The sequence below is a fragment of the Bidens hawaiensis genome, unplaced genomic scaffold (assembly GCF_021521415.1).
Source record: "Bidens hawaiensis isolate Kalapana, Puna unplaced genomic scaffold, B.hawaiensis_p1.1 tig00013006_1, whole genome shotgun sequence".
Taxonomy (NCBI): Eukaryota; Viridiplantae; Streptophyta; class Magnoliopsida; order Asterales; family Asteraceae; genus Bidens; species Bidens hawaiensis.
In genome coordinates this window covers 135,525-148,500 of record NW_027492092.1, presented here as the reverse complement: position 1 = coordinate 148,500, position 12,976 = coordinate 135,525, and the positions used below count along the sequence as shown (strand labels likewise).

The 12,976-nt window shown below is 37.7% G+C and overlaps 1 non-coding gene and 1 pseudogene across 1 annotated transcript; both read left to right on the top strand.

Moving 5' to 3' along the window:
- The first annotated feature begins 226 nt into the window (after window positions 1-226).
- Window positions 227-387, top strand: LOC143542962 (U1 spliceosomal RNA). The gene has a single exon (XR_013136988.1). It is a non-coding gene; the product is annotated as a U1 spliceosomal RNA (small nuclear RNA).
- A 1,688-nt stretch (window positions 388-2,075) lies between these two features.
- On the top strand, window positions 2,076-2,202 carry LOC143542965 (U5 spliceosomal RNA; annotated as a pseudogene).
- The last annotated feature ends 10,774 nt before the right edge of the window (window positions 2,203-12,976 follow it).

Here is a 12,976-nt window from a genome sequence, read left to right as displayed (position 1 = left end):
TATCAACATTAATCCTAAAACATTTGCTTAGAAAACAGAGATATGTAAATAATATACATACAATTACAAAAAACATAAATATATAGCAAGTTGTGCTTGTGGTAAAAAGTACTGTATCCTGAAGAGGCAGAAGAAGTAGCAATGTGATGGTATCCCACATCGGTGATGTCAAAGAAGACCAAGAGTTGGTGCTGTGTATAAAAAGGAGAAGAGGCCTTCGGAGTACTCGCTTACCTGGATGGGGTCAATGTGCGATCAAGAAGACCCATGGCCTAGGTTGGTGACCTCCATTGCACTTTAGGAGGGGTGCCTGCCTATGGTCGGCCCAAGTGGTTTAGCCTAAGTCATAATTTGTGGCAGTGGAGGCCTGTGTTTGCGTGGCCTTTGCCTCATAATATATTTAGTCTAAAATTGAAAAACTGATCTTAAAATTACAAGACTGGGCAATAGAAATGAGCTGTTGTGCCCATTGGATTTTCTTTATTTCATTTAAATTGCAAAACTGATTTCATATTTGTAATAGTGACGTGTTTTGGGTTGGATTGTTACAGTTATGGCATCGGATTGTTACAGTTATGGCATCAGCCTAGGCTCTTTTTTGTAGAAAATTTAAACAATAATTAAAAATATGAGCAATAACTAAAAATATGAGTTAATGGGTAGACGTCGGGTTAGGATTTCTCTTTTCATCTTCCGTTATCTTTCAGCTCATACGTTATCTTACTTTCAGATGCCTCTTACAAGAAGCATGAACCACCAAAACGAGAATGATGCTGGAAGCGACCCTCCTCTTGCGACCCTTGTTACCAACGCCGTCAATGCGGCTATTACGGCTTTAGTCCCTAACCTAATACAACAGTTGCAGCAGAATAATCCCCGAGGCAACAATCCCAAAGGCAAACAATCCTGAAGGTAACATTCCTGGAGGCAACAATCCAGGCAGTGACGGATCCAGGATTTTTTTTCATATGGCTTCACATTTTTTCGGTGTTCAAAATTCACAGAACCAAGCATTAAGTTTTTCGGGCCGGTCGTGCCTTGTCGTAGAATATATATAATACGATGCCATAATAAAATAATATATTAATTTAAAAAACATTTAAAGTCATTAAAAATGAAAAAAAAGTTCGCAATAAATGGGTTGTGGATGCGTGATGTGTGAATAGGTCCGCAAATAATTAGAAGCGAAAACATTCTTTTTTAGCTATTAAAAACCCCAACTAAATACACAATAATGGTTTACCAAAAAGAAAAAAAAATGTTACTAAAATGGGATTTAGAAAAACTTGAACTTGAGGCATTTCAAATAAAACCCAAACTAATAGCAAATTGATTGCTTACCAAAAAGAAAAAAAATATGTAATCAAAGTGGACATTTGAAAGATTTGAACTTGAGACCTTTCAAAATCCAAAAAATTAGGAAGGTTTTAAAGAAATTTACCACTTGACCATCGTAAACTTTTTAATATGGATTCACTTCTAAAAATCTTATGGGTTCACTAATATTTTTTATATATATTTTTAACGTAAAATTTGAAAATCAATGGGTTCCCGTGAACCCGAGGAACCCATACCAAATCCGCCCCTGAATCCAGGAGGCAACATTCCTGGAGGAAACAACCCTGGAATCCTCCTGTTGGTATTCATGCCTGGCTTGAGCGTTTTCAAAAGCAAAAGCCGAAATCCTTTAGTACCGCTATTGCTCTAGTTGAAGCTAAAAACTGGATCGCGCAAATCGAGAAACTGTTTGAGGTGCTAGGTGTCGAAGATGTGTTTAAAGTTCGGCTAGCTACTTACAAGCTTGAAGATGATGCTCATAGTTGGTGGAAGACACTGAAAGCTGCTCGTGGAGGTGTTGGCGACGGTGTCAACGACGCTAGGTAGGTGGAGGTTATGGTGATGATGAAGAGGTTACTCATATGTATTAGATTAATCAGTAAGCAGAAAGAGGAACAAAAGTAGAAAAAGAAAAGGATATGATATGTTGAGTTAGTCCCCCATCGGTTGTCTAGAGAAAGTTAAAGAGGTGCAAGCCGCTATTTAAAGCAAGCATGTGAAGTAGGTAAAAGACACGCAGCCATGCAGTGAGCACAAAGCGAACTATTCTTTCGCCTTTTACTAACTATAAAGAATATTGTGTGCTCGCTATGCAAAGTGGCATACAACTATTTTTGTAGACTCCATTCCTTTTACTAAAAGGCTCCAACTATTTTTTTTTTCAGTTTAAACCTGTATAATCTGTCTGCTACATGTTATCTGTACAAAAATTATAATAATAGTGCTATCAAAAGTCTGCTTATAAAATAAAATTGCTAAAAGATTATTATGTTTACACGGACCATGGTTTTGAACTGAAAGCAACATCTTCCATAGCTCTTTTATTAAAGGATACATTGTGGCATGACTCTTACCAATATTTAAAGTTACAACTTTTCTATTATCTTCTGTTAACTATATATATGAGATTCCATCGTCGTGTATCTAAAGTTAAAGCTTCTCTGTTAAAATTGTTTGTAGTTTATGATAAAGGAGAGGAGGCTTGCTAGCTACTTAGCTAGCTAGCTGTTTGGTTCATGATCTTGCGATTATGATGAGCAGAAATGTGTCCATTCTTGCCCTTAGGATTGCAATATCTTTGGTTGGCTTGGATTAATGAAATACAAAGATTTGAACCAAATAAGACCAACCAAACACAAAATTAGGTCACCTCCCTTTAAACTTGGGAAATCAAAATTAATCCTAAATTTACAACAACGTGGAACAAGTATCTCTAGTAAGAGGTGGGAGATATCTCTTCTCCAATGTCTTCCACTAGGCACTAGGTGTCATATCCGATATACTTTACGTATTGCTACAGCTCGGATCTTTTGGCCTTTTGAAAGAAGTGATTTTCTGCATCTTTTGATGTTGAGAGCCCGTCTGATATCAGCTTCTATAATGGATAAGCTCTTCCCAACCACCTTTGAAGTAAGAGACATGGAGTCTTTAGAATCTTTGGCGTTGGTTCAAAACTCTTCAATCCACCAAGTGTGTATATCTGGATTTGCTGGGATTGCATCCATAAGAGATGTAACACTTTATGTTTCCTCTTTTTGGGAAGATCAAGGCAATGTTGTTGCAAAACAATCATCAACAGACCATTAGAACAAACATTTAACAATATAAAGTAATACACAGTTAATATATTTACAAAATTGAAAAATTATAAACTGATTTTTTTTTAAATTTGCTAAGTAAAAATAATAGCATCTCATGAGGAAAACAAATCGCATCGCATGAAGATCTGAATCGCATTGCATGAATTTAATCCAATCGCATAGCATGATTATGCGATGCGATCCAAATGTGTATGCAATAAGATTTAAATTCACGCGATCCGATTTAAATGCTTATGCGATCCGATTTGAATGTCTTTTGTCCAAAAAGATTAAGTTCACTTAGATCCATAATCGCCTATGTCCGAATCGTCTTTTTGTACAATATGTTACTCAAACTCTCACATAATCCTAATCAATCGGACCCTAGATGGTCCGATAAGTTCTAATAAACACAAGTCTATACAAACAAAATTCAATCAAATCTGTTCAAAGGTCTATCGACTATGTTCACATCAATGATCTGTGATTGATTGTGACGGAAATATCTCGATGGTTCAACTTAACCGCCGACAAAACCATGAACATGAATAGCGATCAGTGGAATCAACAAGGATGATGCTATACCATGGGTGAAGGATCCATGATAGCCAAATCAAGTGTGAAAGTGAAAGATCAGTATGTTTGTGTATGTAAGAGAGGGTTTGTGTAGACACAGAGTTGAGAGGTTTTGAGAAAAGTTAAAGATATTTTGGGTTGTGCCTTTATATGGGGTCAGCCTATCTCGCGATAGGGTCAAAACATCTCGAGTTTAAACAATTTTACACTCTCAACCCTCGAACTTTAAAAATATTTAAAGATTTATACCCAAAAAAAATATTTATATGCCAAATCCAAACACTTAAATATATACAAGATATATTTTTGTCGGTCCATACATTGACAACATTTGCATAATGGATCTTTTCGTAAAGCAATTAAAATAAAAGGGAAGTAAAACAATAAAATAAATTAAAGTTATAAATAAATAAAAATAAAATAACATAAAATAACTTAAAACAAAATTTTTCAAGTTAAAAACACAAAAATAAAACAAATAAAAATTAAAAATCAAAACAAATGGGAGTAAAGATGAAATTAATATTATATTAAAACTATTTACATGATTTTCTAGTTATAATAATATTTTTCGAGAAAGATCACTGCATGAAATCATATTACCTTATAGGTTCCTAGATCGCACTTCTATTTCGATATTATTATGCAAAAACCCAAAGTCAATTGTAGATATATTTTGTCTACTTTAAACTTAACAAGTATTTTGATGTCAATGTGATATGTTAAGATATGAATTAGGCACAGTGCTTGTGTGGTCCCATTTAATCTGATAAAAAACGGACTCCATCATACCTCGGGCATAGTTTGTGGTTCACATATCACCTCAACTTGACTTAAACCTTTCTTATCTGGTCACGGTACACTTATTGACACTTTTGTACAAGGGTTTGTAGGTCCTCTAGATGGATCTTCACAACTTTACTCGGATCAATCCATGTTGTTGGTCAGCGGAAATCACCGACAACACTCGAATCTTAGTTTTGTTATTCTAAAAGAGAGAAAATGGAGAGGTGTGGAGAGAGACTTTTACTTCCAAAAAGTTTGTCTTGAAAGTTGTTAGAGCTGTTTGGAGAAATGGGTAAAGTGACCTTTTTATAGGGTCCCAATTTCTCCAAAGTTTACATAATAAAATTACAAAATAAATGTACCGAGTACGTAATACATTGACTAAAAGCAAACTAGAATGACATACACAATCCTAATAACAATATAGAATATTGGCCCTACAATCTATCACACCTCGTTTCAGGACCTAGAGGTGTGACTAGCAGTTGGTACATGTTTTGTAAATATATCAGAGTAGCGGGTTCATTTTAGCGGAAGTCTTTATATATTAAAATATTAATTTACATTATCAAAATTACTCGGGAATTAACCACCCGAGTTTTTGTTTTACAAAACAGTGTTATTAATAATACAAGGATTCATGATTTCCAAAAACGAGTCATCCCGAGCGATCTTCTATGACTCAAATCCTTGTATACCATCTATTGTCATCTAATTACCTGCAAGGGTGGGAAAAACACGTCAGCTATATGCTGGTGAAACGTTGACTCGATAAAACATTTATAACAGTCGTTAAATACAAACATAGTTTTCTGTTTCACAAACTCAGCAGGAATGCCTGTCCATTTCCGGGATTTGTACACTGCCCTACACACACAATTCAAAGGTTCCCCGAGTACATAGCCCCTGTTCGGAGACAACCTTCCCCTAGGCTATGTAACCTTGTTGGAGAACCGGTTTTGACTGACTTGGTTTTGTATGCCAATTATCAATTATGTTTGGATCTAGACACATGTGTATTCGGTCTGAGTTGCTTTTTATTATCTATTTTGTATTATAACGATTTTAGAGATTATATCTCATGCAAACATTTATCAGACTCTTTGTAATAAACAATCAGTCTATCACAAGAGTAAAATCAGTTCAGACAGATAAAGGTTAACATGTTCACCTTATATTATCAGTAGGAAATATCAACCTCCTTGGCTTCAGTATGCTATTAACCTATATTCATAATAGGTATGCATAAGTACCTAGTTGGTATTATTCAGCAGACTTTAAGTCCGTTTCAGTTCAGCAGACTCGAAGTCTGATTCAGTTTAGCAGACTTGAAGTCTGATTCAGTTCAGCAGACTCGAGGTCTGATCAGCAGACTCTTAGGTCTGACCTAACCTTAGTATAGTTATAGTCATTTTATGAAAATACTTTGGATTTACATATGACGTTTGGAATAGCACGCTTTGGCCTAATAAAGGGTATCACGTTGGCAAACTTCTCCAGGTAAGCAAACGGGTCCCGCGGTTGATTGGGATTTATATGGATTGCTTTCCTTAGGCAAGAAGAGTCTACTAATCATACCCCCCTTCCAGTTACTACATGTCTGTCAAAATAATAGTTTTGATAACATTACTTCACGTGGAAGCAACGTCTTTGTTTTATAAAAAATTATTTGGAAAATATTAACAGTTTAACGACTATACTCTTAACTAAGTTGTAACTAGATTTTTAAAGTAACTAGTAAAGTAACTTAACCTTAATCCTACCTTAATCGGCTTGACGGAACTTAAGAACTTATGAAATCATCAACAATTCAGCTTGTACTTCGTTACAAGATCAGCAGCTCGTTAAACAGCGTAACGACACCTCATTTCTTCACAAAAACAGCTCTCGACACCCTAGAACACCCTTGGCACGATTACCTAGGTTAAGTGTGTGAAATGAAGGTGAAAAATGAGATGAAATGGCTTGAACCTGTAGCTGCCCTTTTATAGGCGAGTTTTGCAGACCATCGCGTAGCGCGATGCCCTTTTTCCCAAGGCCGTCGCGTAGCGCGACACCGCAATTAATCAGAAGCTGCCACGTGTTGACACATGGTTGGCCACGTGTCCCGGGTTACTTAACCTGTCCATCGCGTAGCGCGATGGACCAGTTGGGTTTGGCCGTCGCGTAGCGTGGTGCCCCCCTTTTTCTTGAACTGTGTGATTCTCTGTCGCGTAGCGCGACGGAGTTAGTCAGAAGACCATCGCGTAGCGCGATGGGTTTAGAAACCCAAATTTTTCATTTTCAGTCATTTAACTTTCAGAATTGGCATTTTAGCCCTTTAACTTCTAATCTTGACATTTTTGGCCCAAACTAGGTGGGGTATTTTCACGGTGTTACACAATCCCCCTCTAGGTTGAGTATGTCGAGGAACCTACGTCAAGTTCTTAGCTTCATCTTTATTTCTTGAAACTTAGTACTTGTCTTGATCCAGGATTTTGAATAGATTGGATCTTGAACCGTTCTTTATTTTTCAGTCTTGTAGACTTGAACTTTAATCTTATTTGCTAGGAAGGATAAGCAACAACAAATTTTAGAAACATCATATGCGGGAGGCTCGACATCTAATTTTCTTTTGTTGACTTTCTTGAGCCGATTGATTTCTTTCCTTGTCTTAAGATACAATGAGTTCATTTTTAGCTTCAACCACAAACTTTCACGTTCTCGTCTTCTTTTAAGCATTACAGCATCTGCAACTTCAGTTTCTGCATCCAAGCAGACTTGAGCTTGATCTACCTGTCCATGTACAACTGCACAAAACTTAAAACGAATAAGATTCGTTCACAGACCCTCTTGAGGGTCAAAGAAGAACTTGCTCACAGACCCTCCCAATTTCAGTCCCTCAACTTGTAAGTGATTTTTTTAAGTCCTAGGTTTCCAACAAACTTTGCATGAACGACATTGACAACAAAACACATGATTTTGAATAAAACACGGTTTAATAAAATATGTACGAACACAATAAAAACTTAAAATCTTTTCTGCATTTTCATATATTTTAAAATAACAGAAATATATACATAAGATTTTGAAGTTGAAACATAAAATAAAACAAATGAAAACCAAAACAAAAGATAGGAGTAAAGATGAAATTAATATTATATTTTAATAATATTTACAAAATTTTCTAACGATTTTAATATTTTTGTGAGAAAGATCACAACATGGAATCACATTACCTGTTAACGTTCTAGATCACACTTCTATTTGGATTTTATTATGCCAAGAACCCAAAGTCAGTTGTAGATATAATTTGTCTACTTTAAACTTAACAAGTATTTGGATGTCAATGTGATATGTTAAGGCATGTATTAGGCACAATGCTTGTGTGGTCCCCATTTAATCTGACAAATTACAGACTCCATCATACCTCAGGCGTAGTATGCTTTCACATGTTACCCCAAGTTGACTTAAACCTTTCTTATCTGATCACAGTATGCTTATTGACACTTTGGACACTTTATTTTGGACACTTCACTCAATCTAGAAATATTAAAAGAAAGCAGAAGTTCAGGGCCTTAACAATCAAGTCGGATAATACCATATTATCGCGCAGAGCAAGTCCAAGGCTTGAACAAAAGAAAGAAAGCAAAACAAAGCAGAAGATTCAGGGCCTTAACAATCAGATCTTATATGACTACAAACATAGAAAGTCCAAGGCTTGAATTAAAATAAATGAAGAAATAAATCAGAAGTTAAAAAAATCCTAAGATAGACAACTTTTAAACTTTCTTTTTCTTTTCTTTTCGTTTCTTTTCTGACGCGTTTTCCTTTTCTTTTCTTGACTCAATAGAATTAAAATTAACACTTGATTACATAAGACAACTGTGATCAGGTAAAGAGAGGCTTGGCTATAACATGTTATTTACGTTTCTGCTTTCATTGATATGACTTTAGTTGTAGTCGGCAACCGCTTCATAATGTGTAACCACTAGCATAGGCAAATATTTAAGTTTATATCACTCTGACACTTACTCATTTGTCAAGCCTATCTACACATTAAGCAATGATCTTGTTGGCTTTTGATCTACTCTTTTCATGTGCTAGAATCGTTAGAGATAATTTCTTATCATTTTCCAAGGGTCGGATCAATTTCTCAAAATTTTTAAAAGTTTTAATTATCCGACTCCCTCTAAACAGGAGCTCCCTCGTAACGGGATAGTACTTTTAGAAAGGTTTTTTTGATTTTCTTAAAAGAATGTAAATTATTTTTGATAAGTCAAATGACTCATTCTTATTATTATTATTATTATTATTATTATTATTAAAGCAAACGGAAAATCTTTTTGGTGAGTTAAACTTAACTCATTTTCTCCCTCTAAAGTTGTGACATATTTGAAAAATATTTACACTTTTATAAACTAAAAGATAGATAGGTTGTTTAATCAAAATTGATCATGCCGAGAGATTCGACCAGAAATTCAAATCAGGCATGATCGATGGATTTGTGAAAAGGTCAGCAAAGTTGTTGTCAGATGGACTATCTTAAGCATGCATTATCACATTGTATAAAAAATTTGAAGAGATTCAAATCGAGACCCAACAGCTGATGCTGGATCCATCACTTGAGAGAAGTAGTTGGACGAGGTTAGTTTGAGAAACGCTCGATAAGTTATGGTTGAGCCATTTGAACAAGGTTGGCGTTGTTGAAGCACAAAGTACCATATGAAACACTTCCCTTCCTTGAAGTTTTTCCTCCCGTGTCGCTTATGAAAGACTCGAATCCGCCATCGAATGGTTTAGCATCAAATAGCAAGGGTACGTCTCCCATCATATGACGGGTGCAATCATTATCTAAGTACCTAATACTATTGATAGTCCTCTTTGATTGACCCTGCATGCACTAAGTGTTTAAAAAGACATGGGTTCCCGAGACACTTTTGTCCCGGGAAGGTCGACCGTAAACCAACCAAACTTAATTTTATTTCCAGAAAACCATTTATTTCTTGTCGGAGCCTCACTTGATGTGACATTTAAGCCAAAACAAGGTACACCTGTAGAGGAGGATCCCGAGGAAGAATCAGAGGAGGATCCAGAAGAGGAGGACCCAGAAGAGGAGCCGGAGGAGGAAGAGGAAGAGGTGGAAGAAGAAGTTATTTGAAGAGAGCTACCCAGGAATGTGCCTGATCTATCTGGCTACAGATGCGATAGTTATCCACCCAGGTCACCACGCAGGGATCAAGATGAAGTTAACAGTCAGTATCGTTCACATGCTAGAGTAGCCAGATTACCCACTCCACCCATTCACCTGTCGCCGACGACTTCAGCTACTGCGCGAGTCCGGCAGACTGCTCGTATTAGGGTAACCCCGATTGACCCTACCTCGATTCCATTCAGATCTACCCATGACCGGGGAGGACCTTCACGCCCTAGGATAGATACTTCATCTTCCCGTTCATTGAGTATACCTACCCCTCGCCCTGACCTCCCAAATGCAGGAAACAACTCTTGGATGGCTGTCCTGACTGACCGTGTGATAGACCACACGATAGCCATAGCTAACATTAACCAGGAGAGGAGGGACATGACCCAGTACTTATCGACGTTACATCAGATAGTACTGAACTTGCAGCAGTCAGATGCCTACCACCACTGTTGTTTGGATAGGGTGACAGTTCGGCTGTGGAACTGTTACTGGGTGATTACGGTGCTGTTATTTTTATGTTTATGGTTAGCCTATCGTCTGTGTGGATAGATGCGGAATATTACAATTATGCGTACATGATCTTATGATACCCCATGTATGTATATAGTAGTATGTTATGTTAATATGGGGCACAATTTTGTACACTATTACAAGCATTGACCCTTATATGGTTAAGTTTAACAGTCACATAGTGACAGATTTTGATATATACATGCAAGCACTGGCCTTTATCAGGCTAAGTCTATGTACCTTTTATTATCAATGTACAGAACAATTTGTGAAATGTTAGTATGTTATCTGGTTTACCTGTACAACATTTATTGTGATTACTATTACATAGTGCCATAGACTGGAATTAGTACTAATTGGCTTATATTTGTTTATCATTATAGAATGACCCCAAAGAAAGCAAACCCTATGACTGAGGCAGAAATAGCCTAGATGATTGCTCGGCAAATGCAGGTAGTAATTCCGCTTATTGTAACACAAGTAACTGCCGGCGTAAACACAAATATGCAAACAAATCAACAACAAAACAATAATGCTCCCCCAACCAACAATGAAACAGTTACAAATAACAATCCCCCACCTAATACAGATATCCCTACCAATGCAAATAATCCCCCACCGAACCCAAGCAATGAAAATAACAACCCTAATCCCCCTCGAATGGAATATTCGATCAAAAACTTTATGACCTGTAAACCGATTGATTTCAAGGGCACTGAAGGGCCAAACTGATTAATCAAGTGGATTGAGAAAACTGAATCTGTTCTCAATATTAGTAATTGTCCACCGGAAAACATAGTCAAGTATGTTGCTTCTACTTTCACTGATCACGCATTAATGTGGTGGAACACTACGGTATAGATAAAAGGTCAAGATACGGTGAATCGCATGACATGGGCTGAACTCAAAACACTGATGTTGGAACACTTCTGCCCAAGGAACGAAATTCAAAGATTAGAACACGAACTCTGGAGTTTGGAGATGAAAGGAGCGGATCATTTGGGATACACGAACCGCTTCAATGAATTGGCCTGCTTAGTACCATGGTTAGTAACTCCTGAAAATAAATGAGTTGAACGTTATATTTGGGGTTTAGCTCCGGGAGTGTGGAGTTTGGTGAACTCTGTGGGCCACACTTCGTTCGAGAATGCCGTGACTCAGGCCGGCATCGTAACTTTCGACTTGGTAAGAAGCGGAGTGTTGAGAATGGTCGGGAAATCATCAGGTATGAAATGAACTGACTATGGGACGAGAGCACAAGGAGGATAATCAAGCAAACGTGCACGTCCGACAATCAGAAATTATGCTATAACTGGCTCCGATACGAAGCAAGACAGGTATAAGGGACCCTTGCCAAAGTGTGACAGATGTAATTACCATCATGTGGGAGAGTGTAGATTGTAGGTATGCCAGAAATGTGGTCGAACTGGGCATTATGCCCCTAATTGCAGAACAGGTGCAGAAATTGTGAGCCGACCAGCCCAGACTACCCAACCCCGTCGTCCCCAACTACCGAGACCGCAACCAATCCGTCAGCAACCAGCTCAGCAAAACTCAACTGTAGTGAATTGTCGTGATTGTTTTGAATGTGGGAGCACGGAACAATTTAGAAGGGACTGCCCCAAGCTGAATCGAGGAGCAGTCACCGGTCGAAACCAAGCATCGACTTCAGGTGCGTCTCGGGGACGCGCGTTTGTTATTGGGTCAGGAGAAGCACGACAAGACCCGAACGTAGTAACAGGTACATTTGCTGTTTCTGATCAATATGCTTCTGTGTTATTTGATACTGGTGCCGATAGAAGCTTTGTTTCCACTAGTTTTGTATCCCTGGGTAACATGCCAGTTAGTGAACTAACAAATCCCTATACTATAGAACTCAATAACGGTAACTCTATAACCGTCAACCAAATAGTCAAAGACTGTTCCATCATTCTTAATGAACACCCATTCCTTATTGACCTACTCCCGGTAGAGTTAGGAAGTTTTGATGTTATTGTCGGCATGGACTGGTTAACCAAGTATAAGGTGGAGATTGTGTGTAACGACAAGACAGTTAAAATTCTCTTTTCGAATGGTGAGGTGATTGTAGTACAAGGAGAGAAGTCTGGTTCGATGTTACCTCTCGTGTCTCATCTCAAAGTGTTGAAATGTTTACGCCAAGGTTGTATGGCATTCTTGGCAAACGTGACTATAAAGAACCCCGATGAGAAATGCATAAAAGAGATTCCCGTTGTACGTGAATACCCCGATGTATTTCCTGACGATTTACCCGGATTACCACCGAACCGACAAGTTGAATTCCGCATAGACTTAATTCCAAGATCAGCCCCTATTGCTAAGGCACCTTATCGATTGGCACCCTCTGAAATGCAAGAACTATCCAACCAGTTACAGGAATTGTTAGATAAGGGTTTCATTCGTCCTAGTTATTCTCCTTGGGGAGCACCGGCATTATTCGTAAAGAAGAAAGATAGAAGTTTTAGAATGTGCATCGATTACCGGGAATTAAACAAAGTTACCATCAAGAATCGATACCCTCTTCCACGAATAGATGACTTGTTTGACCAACTCCAAGGGGCAAACTATTTATCAAAAATTGACCTGCGATCTGGTTACCATCAAGTTAAAATCCAGGAAGAAGACGTGTCTAAAACGGCATTCCGAACTCGTTATGGCCACTACGAATTCTTAGTTATGCCGTTCAGACTGACTAATGCTCCCGCAGTTTTCATGGACCTTATGAATCGAGTTTGTAAACCGTACCTCGACAAATTCGTTATCA